We start from the raw sequence: 9,768 nt of genomic DNA, 5'->3' as shown, positions 1-9,768 counted from the left end.
ATCCCCACTAGGACACGTGAAGTAAAGCCCTTAACAACCCCTGTCCACGACAAGTGCTGAGTCCAAACTATAATACTATCGCTGCTAAGGTGTCAGGCAACAATCATTGTGTTAACATAACATACAAGCATTCATCGAATAACACGTAGCATGCAATAATGGTCAGCGTATAATAGTGTTTGCATTGTGTGTTGATTGTGATTTTGAATAAGTAACGTATGTAACACCCAAAAGTGCGTAAAGCAAAAAGGGTTCGAGTATACTCACAGATAGCGTTTAAATTAATAAACACTGTCTTGGATTGAAGGGAGCGCTGAGAGATTAGCCTGAACAGTTAACGATAGCATAAGCGATGATCGATGTGTAAAAGGTGAAGAGTGACTAAGTGTCGGATGGTAATCCGATCAGATGGCTATCTGATCGGTTGACCATTCGATCGGATGTCAATCCGTGCGGATGGTCATCCGATTGGATGGCCATTCGATTGGATTGACATTCATTTAGTAAGGATGTGATTGTGTATGATAGCTTTTAAGTTTTTGTTGTAGCATTTTGAAAACAGAGAAGTATCTCTACCTTTCAGGTCGATCGATCGAACGGTCGTTCGATCGGATAGCGATCCGATTGGCAGGACACTTATTGAGAACAAGTTCACAGCAGGATTGTCACTCGATCGGATAGCAATCCGATCGGATAGCAATCCGTTAGAAACTGATGTTCTTTGTAAGTTATGAAAATGGTTAAGTGTCGAAGTTCCAAAGGTGAAGTAATCGGATGGTTATTCCATCGGATGGCTATCCAATAGGACGGCAATCCGTTCGACGTTCAGATCTTTGAAAATTTGAATAAAAAGTTTAAGTGTTGGAACCAACATCTGATCGGATAGCAGTTTGGTCGAATGGATATCCGATCGGATGGCTATCCGATCGAACGGCAATCCGTCCCAACGAGCCTGATCATCTTGGACTTGATTATTTTGGAAAGTGTTGCAGTTTGATCGAGACGTTGTGATAACCTGCTAAACAACGGAACCTCGGTAAGTCCCAAGTCATTCGGTCGAACCGGAACTACCCTAATCCGACCAGTTGACTGTTCCTTGACGATCGTTCATATTTATCCCGAGATCTATTGTCTCGTTGATAGGATCCAGATCTCAAGCCGACACATCACTAGAAGAGTAGAAGGCCTGAATGAGCTCTGATTCTATCGGTTTTAAGTGCATTGAGTGTAAAATAGTTGAAAGAAGGTTAGAAAACCATCTTTCAATCCTTTTAACCATGGAAATGTTTAGATCTATGCGAAAATCATGTTTAATCATGTGGAAATCCTTCAGATCTGAGTTATTCTTGGTGGAATGAGGTCAAAACTTGAAGTTCATAAGAACTCCATGATGACATCACCCTAGAACACCTCAAATCCGCCTGATTTCACGGTTAGAAGTTAAGATTCAAAGATGAAAATGATGAAGAAGTGTGTGTAGATCATAAAAGTACAAGATTTAGGTTGAAAACTTACAAGAATCGCGAGAAATCGAGAGAAAGAAGGCCTTGAGCGAGCTGGTCGAGTGAGAGAGCTGTCACATCACAAATGATGTGACTGGAGGGTATTTATAGGTTGCCAAAAAGGGTAAGGAGTGCAAGTGTCGGATAGGATGCACCTCGATCGGATAGGGTGGCACTGATCGGATGGCTATCCGATCGGATGGCCATTCGATCCCAGTGTCTGACGAGTTGAGATTTGGCGTTTCGTTTCGTTTCGCGTGTTGAGCGTTGCGATGCGCTCGAGCGAGTTTCGATTAAGCAATGCGATAAATTGATAATAACACACAACACTAAAAGGTAGAAACAGTTGATTCTTCACATTAACTACTGATTGTATTGATTTGAATGCAAATACACTCAGTCCTCACACCGACAGCAGTTCGGTATGGAAATCCGTGAACAGTTACCTGATTTCGCTCATGGTGACCTATATATAGGTACCTAATTTCGCTCCAGATGACACAGGACAACAGGAGAGAAATCAACACTTGTGATTTCGAGCGAAATCACTATATGTGACTCTAGGAGCGAAATTAGCATCTAACATCCTAAACCTTCCTATTTTCTTGTAAAACGTGCCCTGATCTATACAATGCAATCTAAGACTCGATACAAGACGAAGTCGACAGATGTATGCACCAACATAGAGTTGTGCTTGCGTTTCGATTAATCACCTCAAACATAAAGTAAACATGCACAGGTAACACATAAGTAACACACACACATAAAACAGTATTCAGAATCTACCAATCCAGGTGCGAGCGTGATTGCGATGCGATTAGCGATAAAGCGATAAAACATGCGATAAACATCGATTAAACCTCGATTATTAATAGATACTCCACATAATACAACTAAAGCGATTAAATAAAAAGATTCGATTACAAGTCAAAGAATTCAAATCAGTGATTAAGCAAAGAGTGACAGATCGCAATTAGCAATCTTTTCTTCCTTTGACTTCAATCTTGACTTTGACTTTGACTTTCGTAACACGGTGTGTTACATGTAAGACCCGGCTTATACTACCCGATTTATATACATTGTTAAACATTTTCTTGCATTTAATGTCAAAATATTGACTTAACAAAAACTTTCATCATTTTAATTCAAACTAAACATCACAAACATGTACAATTTTTACAAAATCATAACCAAGACATTAACTACAATTGTTTACATGGTTTTTAAAACAAAAGGTTATATGCGGAAGCGTTTGCTAGAGTGTTCGGTTCGAATTGACATGCTTGATCTTCATCCTTCACTTGGGTACCTGAAAGCTAATGTGTTCAACAAGCATTAGAGTTTTTAACTATGATAGAACACGTAATTGGATTAGATTCGAAAACTTATTCAAAACAAGAAATAAATTTTCTTCAACAAGGCTCCACCGTAATTTACGGTATCACCGTAAATTACGGTGGCTTCTGGACGTTTGGGGGCCTACCGTAACTCAGTAGGAATCCACCGTAACAATTTTGCAGGTCACCGTAAATTACGGTACCACCGTAATTTACGGTAGACTCTGCACATGACTCCTTTGTTTAAAATGCAGGATTTTGCTGGTTCATTATGTGACGAAACAGCATACTTTCGCATAAATTGTTAAATGGCTGGGCTAGTTCTTCATATCTGTATTTCGGTTATCACATTGCTCATTTATAACTTAGTTGGGCATGTAACGGAAATTAACAATCACGCTAGATTACAAGATTTCTAATAGATCTTTGTACTATAATCATGCATTCAAACCAAAACGTAGCGTCTAAAATAAGAACAAGGTTTATAAGTTTGTCTTATAGTATTCGCTACACGGCCTATACCTCATGTATTATTTGCACATTATAATAAAGTCATGCTTCGTGTTTATTCTCAAAACTTGTTTGACCCGTTTAGGTGCATAGTGTAAGCACCTTACGGACACTAGACATCATGTTTATAACATGTTTAGGGCAATAGCCAATTTCATGACATAATGGTAAATTCTCGGTTATCATGCTTTTATTCCTCTTTAACCAACTCATAAAGCTATCGATATGTAAAATGTAATGAAACGATAAATTTCATACCTTTAAAGCGCGCCTTTTCCCCGTGAATTCTCTCCGGCTTGTCCGCTTGATGATCCGGACTCTTTGCCTAATAAATTCAGTTTTTAACTTGTTTAGAATTCTTTTCACGACCATAATCACATCATTTATAAGACATGGTCAAATTCTGCGTTTTCATCAAATTTAGCATAAAAACCCTCACTTAGGCATTTCAACAAACACCTAACGGGTCATATTTTCCTACCATCATTTCCAAGTTCATGACTTGCAATTAAACCTCAAATTTCACTTTAATTAGTAAACCTTGCACACATCTTAGCATCAATATCACAGGAATTACCTCCTATAATGAAATTTATACTAGAATTATCATTCAAATCCTAGTGTTCATCATCATCTTATAAAACCCATAACCTAGCTTCCATGGATTCATGGAATTTCCTGAATTTGGGCATAAATTCACATGTAGTTGTCTAGGTTTTACTCCTAGACACTATATCATCATTAATCTAACTAAATTACTATCATGCATCAACAAATTTCAGATTGCTTAAATTCATGAGGATTTCAAGTAGAGAATTCTCATCAAATTTTACATACCTCTTAATCCTCTTGCGATGAGGATCACTAATTCGTGTTCAAGACTTGATTTAGGGCTGATTTGAGGCTTCAATTTGCAAGAAATCGTGATGTTAGGGTTTTGGAACAATGGGGGTCGCCCCTTTTTCTTGCTTCTGTCGACCAGACCACCAAATTGGTGTGTTTGGTTTAGTTTTGTTACTACTAGTAACATATCTTTGGGTTTTTGACAAGTTTAGCCCCTTTAATTACGATTTTCCTTAGTTTTAATTATTTTAACCATAACATGCATTAATTCAAGACTTAGAATTTAACTAGGTTAAATTCCTAGTTGGTAAACCTTTGTTTATCTATTCTTTGAACTTTATAATATACGGGTTTATGTTTTTGGGGTGTTACATTACAATACCCATCTCAGAGAAGAATCCATTCAGTGAAACTTCATTCAGAACAATACTCAATATAGAAGAAACGAGGTTCCGCATCTGTGGCTTTTTTAACTATTTCTTTTTGGCGTTTTAAAGTGAATGGTTTCTTGGAAACATGATGTTGTTTTTGGTTTGTGATCAGTTGATTGTGCAGAGACGTCTATCTTATAGGATGTTTTTGGCGCGTAGTTTAGGCAGGATTTTATTTATAATAAATGATATTAATAAAGTAGCCGTCTTTTCAGTTACTGTGTATATTTTTACTGTTTTTGTTCAGCTTTTTATGAGTTTTTAGGGTCATAGACTCTCCATCTCCCAAGTTTGGCGTTTTTTAATGGCTTTAAGTAGTTTTGGCGTTTTTTTTTTCCATTTTTAGCTTTTAATAATACTTCTCCAAATTACTTTTATTATAGTTTGGGAGATTTTGGCGTTTTACTGCATTATGGCGTTTCACAAGCATTATGACTGTTTGGCGTTTTATTAATACAATGTACTTTTTATTCCGAGTTAAAAAATACATAACAAACAACAGAAAAAGGAAATTAAAAAAATAAAATTAGAAACAATTCATCATCCATATCTTCACTGTCATCCGTCTCTTTCTTCTTTAAAACATGTTCACTGGCGGTTTGGCTTTGTCATGCTTGTGTTTTTGTGGCCGTTTGGAAAGACAAAATGACATGAGTTTTTTTGTTTGAATATGTATCTTCAAACCACTCATCAGTGTCATTCATCTCTTCATGCAATTATAATATTCATCAATAACAAAACACAAAAAATGACATAAGTCTGACACCAGCATCATTTTGTTTATGATTTGTCCATCTCATGCAGCAAAATGTTATTTGAGTCACAGCACCTCAGGGAAGAATGCATTCTCCGAAAATTCGCGTAGAACAATATTGAATATAGAAGAAACGATATTTGCCATTTTTGGCGTTTTATTGAGGAAATAGTGTATCTGAAAGAAACGTCGATTTTTTGGAATCTTTGATGTTTGAGTGTTTTGGCGTTTTCTAATACGATTGGTATATAGTAAAATATGGCGTTTTGAGTAGGTGTGTTTGAAGTTTTGGGGATAATGGCATTTGTAATATGAATGGTATATAGTAGAAAATATGGCGTTTCAGGTTCGGGGGGTGTGTTTTTATGTCTGAGATGTTTTGTTTATATAGGGATGTGTTTTGACCCGTAATGGCGTTTTATTCATTAGTTTGGCGTTTTTGGTATAGAAGTGTAAAGACCCTTTTACCCTTAATGAAGCGCATCCACTTAATAGAATTCGTCTTATTTATGAAAACGCCACCGCGCCAATCTAGTCCATAGATTGTTTTGATCGGACGACCAATAATTTTGCTTCAAGTCATGATACATTTTGGTCGCTCCCGGGTGAATGGAATAACGGGACTTATGAGCTTCATCAAGTAGAAGCTTCTTAACGCCACATGTGTTAGGAACCCAGATTCTATTAAAACGAGTCTTTAGGCCGTGACTGCCCACTTCAAGGTCTTTAACTTGACCAATAATTCTTTCCTTTTTCCAGTTTTCCGCCTTTACAGCTTCATCTTGTGCTTCTCGAATTCGTTCTAGTAAACTTGAAGTCACAACCAGTTGCATTGATCGTACCCGTATCGGGGCATAATCTGTTTTGCGACTCAGCGCATCGGCAACTACATTGGCCTTACCGGGGTGGTAATGTATTTCGCAGTCATAGTCCTTGACGGTTTCTAACCACCGCCTTTGCCGCATGTTTAATTCCTTCTGGTCGAAGAAATATTTCAAGCTTTTATGGTCGGTAAAGATTGTAAACTTTACTCCGTACAAGTAATGTCTTCATATCTTTAAGGCAAACACCACCGCCGCCAATTCTAAGTCATGAACCGGATATTTATTTTCATGAATCTTCAATTGCCTCGAGGCGTAGGCGATAACCTTGCCTCGTTGCATTAACACGCATCCGAGCCCCAATTGAGAAGTGTCCGAGTAAACCACCATGTCTTCAGTCCCTTCCGGTAAGGTCAGTACCGGAGCGTGGGTCAACTTTTCCTTGAGTGTTTGGAAAGCTTCCTCTTGCTTAATGCCCCACACAAACTTTTCCTCCTTACGAGTTAATTTGGTCAAGGGTAAGGCAATTTTGGAGAAATCCTGTATGAATCTCCGATAATATCCCGCAAGCCCTAAAAAGCTTCGGATTTCCGAGGGATTTCTTGGAGGGCTCCATTTCGTCACAGCTTCTATCTTTGACGGATCTACTAGTACTCCATCAGCACTAATAAGATGCCCAAGAAACTGTACTTCCCGTAACCAGAAAGCACACTTCGTGAATTTTGCATACAGCTTCTCTCGTCTGAGTGTGTCTAATATTTCCCGCAAATGACACACGTGCTCGGCTTCACTCTTTGAATATACCAGAATGTCGTCGATAAATACAATTACCGACTTATCTAGCATGGGTTTGCAAACCCGGTTCATGAGGTCCATGAAAGCCGCGGGCGCATTGGTCAATCCGAAAGGCATTACGAGGAATTCATAATGCCCGTACCTCGTACGGAAAGCCGTTTTGGGTACGTCCTCCTCCTTGACTTTCAATTGGTGATAACCGGATCGGAGATCAATTTTGGAAAACCAACTTGCTCCTTGCAGTTGGTCGAATAAATCGTCAATTCTTGGAAGTGGGTATCGATTCTTCACCGTGAGTTTGTTTAACTCCCGGTAATCGATACACATGCGCATACTGCCATCTTTCTTTTTCACGAATAAGACTGGTGCGCCCCACGGAGACACACTCGGTCGGATAAATCCCTTGTCAAGAAATTCCTGAATTTGAGACATCAATTCTTGTAACTCTGACGGTGCAAGTCGGTATGGCGCCTTGCCCACGGGTTTCGCGCCCGGAATCAACTCGATTCCGAACTCTACCTCCCGTTCTGGCGGTATCCCCGGTAGTTCTTCCGGAAACACGTCTTCATAATCTCGCACGACCGGTACATCCCCAATTTTGAGGAGTTCTTTTTCCGTTTCGCTCGCATATACCATAAAGGCCTTGCATCCATGTTTCATGAGTTTGCGAGCTTCTAGCATTGAGCATATCACTGGGTTACCTCCCTTTTCTCCATATATTGTAACTTGCTTTCCGCTAGGAGAAGTTAGTTTTATTTCCTTTCGGAAACAAACCACTTTTGCATGGTAACGGGATAGCCAATCCATTCCCACTACCACTTGGAATTCTCCCATCGACATCGGGATCAAGTCTATTGCATATTCCTCGTCATCAATATTCATCGTGCAGTTTTTACATACATCACAGACAATAAAGCTTTTATTATTACCTATCTCTACCTCTAAAGGCATAGGTAATTTTGTTAGAACAAATGAAGGGTGTCGAATAAACCCATATGAAACAAAGGATTTATTCGCACCAGTATCAAATAACACACGTGCGGGAATTGAATTTATAGTGAATATACCTGAGACCACGTCAGGTTCGACCTTTGCTTCAGCAGCGGTCAATTGAAAGGATCTTGCTTTGGCTTTTGCGGCTTCACCTTTTGAGTCTTGCCCTTCTTTCCTTCCCGCCAATTCTGGGCACTCCGATCTTTTATGACCCGTTCGGTAACAGTTGTAACAAACGGTCACTTTTTCCGGGCATGATATAGCCATATGTCCCGTTTTTCGACATATAGGACAAGGCTTATCTTTGAAGCGACATTCACCCTTATGATTCTTGCCGCAGATTTTGCAACTTGGTGTACCGCCCTTTGCATCTGATTTCTTTGACATTTCATTCGTTCTTGCTTTCTTGGTAGGGCTTGGATTTATATCCTGTGCCCTTCGTTCACCCCGCTCTATACTCTTCTTCAACTCAATCTCCCTTTCCCGAGCAGCATTGACAATCTCGGTAAGGGTCTCATACTTTGAAGGGGTTATGAACTCCCTATATTCAGCGCTCAGCATGTTATGGTAGTAATAAACTTTTTGTTCTTCGTTCGTGATCAGATCGTCACAGAACTTCATTTTGTCCATAAACACCCCCGTGATCTTGTCTATGGATTCACCCTTGTGTCTGAGTTGCATGAACTCTTCCTTGATCTTGTTTATAACCGCTTTGGGGCTATGGTGTTTAAGAAACGGCGTCTTAAACTCCTCCCACGTCATGGCCTTAGCCGCTTCGTTTCCAATCTCCTTCTTTTTATTATCCCACCAATCCTTCGCTTGACCTCTTAACTGACCCGTACCATAAGCTACGTAGTCATTTTCATCACAATGTGTTCTCTCGAACACTCCCTTGATATCGCCTATCCATCGCTGACACACGATTGGATCAACTTCCCCATTATAGATAGGCAGTTTACAAGCTATGAGTTCCTTGTATGAACAAGATTTTCGTTCCCCGGATTTTTCCTTTGCTAGATATGAATTATCTTCTAGCTTCTTGATTCTCTCTTCTACCACTGATAAAACCGTATTTTGGATTTTATCAATGAAGTTCGACAAGCTGTTTTCGATCGCCTTTCCAACTTCTTCGGCAATCACTATTCTCATCTGTTCGGTGACTCTTGGCACCGCATCTCCGTCACCTCCGCTTGCCATCTTTGATACTGAAATGTTTACATATATTGTTAAACATTTCATTTGTAATACATGTTTTACTTGTTTTGATTTGATCAAGTTCGCAACTTGACTCAATCACTCTTGTCTCATGCTTTTCTCGTGTTTGAGTGTGCTTACACACTCTTGATTCTATTATTCTTGTTTCATGCTTTTCTCGTGTTTGAGTGTGCTTACACACTCTTGATTCTATTATTCTTGTTTCATGCTTTTCTTGTGTTTGAGTGTGTTTACACACTCTTTTCCATGTATATTCGTTCGTGAATTATTTCTATACTTCTAAATTTTACTTAAGCAATAACTCTTACCGGATGTTGATCAAGCTTGAACCGAACACTTATTGGCAACCTTAAGCTCTGATTACCAACTTGTAAGACCCGGCTTATAAAACCCGATTTATATACATTGTTAAACATTTTCTTGCATTTAATGTCAAAATATTGACTTAACAAAAACTTTCATCATTTTAATTCAAACTAAACATCACAAACATGTACAATTTTTACAAAATCATAACCAAGACATTAACTACAATTGTTTACATGGTTTTTAAAACAAAAGGTTATA

General features: G+C 38.9%; 1 long non-coding RNA gene across 1 annotated transcript; it reads right to left on the bottom strand.

Annotated features, from left to right (window-relative positions):
* Positions 1-2,675: 2,675 nt before the first annotated feature.
* On the bottom strand, positions 2,676-4,337 carry LOC110939426. Its single transcript, XR_002592249.1, has 3 exons — positions 4,187-4,337; positions 3,608-3,674; positions 2,676-2,818 (listed from the first exon to the last, which is right to left on the bottom strand). It is a non-coding gene; the product is annotated as an uncharacterized LOC110939426 (long non-coding RNA).
* Positions 4,338-9,768: the final 5,431 nt, after the last annotated feature.

This window comes from Helianthus annuus, chromosome 1, assembly GCF_002127325.2.
Source record: "Helianthus annuus cultivar XRQ/B chromosome 1, HanXRQr2.0-SUNRISE, whole genome shotgun sequence".
In the NCBI taxonomy this organism is placed as follows: Eukaryota; Viridiplantae; Streptophyta; class Magnoliopsida; order Asterales; family Asteraceae; genus Helianthus; species Helianthus annuus.
Note: the sequence above shows the minus strand (reverse complement) of the source record. Positions and strands in the feature narration are given on the sequence as shown.